Genomic DNA, 1,946 nt, shown 5'->3' with positions numbered 1-1,946 from the left:
CTAAAAATTACCTGTTGATATTTTTTGAAATTATATATGTATGCATTTTAACCACATAATACAGCATTTGGGACTCTATCCTAAATAAAATAAAGCACCAGTACATAAGAATATATGAAAAGAAATGTTTATTTCAGCATTGTTATATTGGAAAAAATAGGAAATAACTATCTTTCAGTTAGGGAGTGGTTGGATAAACGTAGTACATACACACAATGAAACATCATGCAAACATTTTTAAAAAATGAGTTAGACATACATACAGAGAACAAACTGATGGTTGCCAGATGAGAAGGGGCTTGGGGAGCTGGGTGAAAAAAGTGAAAGGAATTAAGAAGGACAAATTGGCAGTTATAAAATTGTCATGGGGATATAAAGTACAGCATAGGGGATATAGTGAATAATATTGTAATGACTATGTATGGTGTCAGGTGGCTGCAGGACTTATCCAGGTGATCACTTTGTAAGTGACATATGCCCAACCACTGTGCTGTATGCTTGAAACTAATATAATATTGAATGTCAATTGTAATTGAAAAAATTTTTTAAAACTTTTTAAAATAATGAGTTAGATATAGCTCTGATTTGGCAGGAATAGTAGAGATGCTGGTCCTGCTATAATTCCATTTCAATTAACACTGTGTCGCACGGCCACTGTTTTCTGCAAAGAGGCTAAGGAAACAAATATTCATGTTTTTCCATATCCAAAGTGGAGGCAGATGAGGAAAAAGGGTTTGGGGAATAGGTATTGGGTTAGCCAGTCGAGCGCCTGCATAAGCTCCATGTCACATATTTCTTGGTAACTCTCCCACGCTTTAGCAAAGAACACATGCGGTTAGCACTTTCTCAATTTTTATTGAGTGAATGATTAAGGAAGCTTTAGAACAAAAGGCTTTAGAGCATACCGTCATGGGAGGTTATGAGACAGTATCATGGAGAAACTGAGTCTGGAGCTCTAGGCTCAAGAGAAAGAGAGTGTCCATTAGGGAGAGAGTGGGTTCAAGTCCCAGGACTCCATGAACTACAACTCAGGTGACTGTCACCTCCATTCACACGGGGCAGTAAGGTGAACCTGGAGCCCTGCCAGAATGGACAGGCTTCTCCAGTAAGCTAACAGCCTGTCCTCTGACGTGAACAGGGATGTGGAACTGAAGATGACCATGAGGACACTTGGGAAACACACCATTGGGAACTGAACCTCTGCTCTTCCAGGAGCTTAAAGGTGACATCAGCAGCAGTGGAACCAGTCTTCTGTTTGGGGGTTTCCCAAGGTCAAGTTTTCTCAGCACTCTCATTCACAAAGGATTACAGGCCTTCGGGTACAGACCCCACAGAAGCCAGACAATAATTCCCGTTCCTATAGAACACACAAGTGTTGTAATGATCACAACTTTCAAAGGAACTTTCAATTACAGCTTAAGCCTAAAAAACAAGTAGGATTTTTATCACTCAACCAAATCCATTCTTCACGAAGCCAGGAAAATGAGCAAATATGTGCAAAACTCTCTGGAATCACAACACAGAAATTCTTGCTGAGAGAATCCTTAAAGTAAGTCCTCTCTTTTTCCTCCCCCAACATGCAAAAAAGCAAAATGTGTCTACGGCCATGCTACCCTGAACAAACCCGACCCCGTCTGATCTTGGAAGCGAAGTAGCATCAAGCCTGGTTAGTACTTGGATGGGAGACCACCTATGAAGACCAGGTTCTGTAGACATAAAATATTTAAAAAAAAAAAAAAAAGCAAAATGTAGCTTTTCGAGGAGTGTTTCAATTGGAAATCATTTTACTGCCATGGAGGTGGAGAAAAATAATTTAAAACAGCTAAAAGAGTGGTAAAAGAGTGAATCTAGATAATTCTTTTTTCTTTTCGTTTTTTTTTTTAGATCTTAGAAACCACACATTTTAATATCACCAGCCCAAGTAAGAACGCCATTCAAAATAATGG

General features: G+C 39.0%; 1 pseudogene; it reads left to right on the top strand.

Moving 5' to 3' along the window:
- The first annotated feature begins 1,596 nt into the window (after positions 1 to 1,596).
- On the top strand, positions 1,597 to 1,715 carry LOC112482593 (annotated as a pseudogene).
- The last annotated feature ends 231 nt before the right edge of the window (positions 1,716 to 1,946 follow it).

Source organism: Pteropus alecto, unplaced genomic scaffold (assembly GCF_000325575.1).
Source record: "Pteropus alecto unplaced genomic scaffold, ASM32557v1 scaffold185, whole genome shotgun sequence".
NCBI classification, from domain to species: domain Eukaryota; kingdom Metazoa; phylum Chordata; class Mammalia; order Chiroptera; family Pteropodidae; genus Pteropus; species Pteropus alecto.
This window is presented reverse-complemented; position numbering and strand designations above follow the sequence as displayed.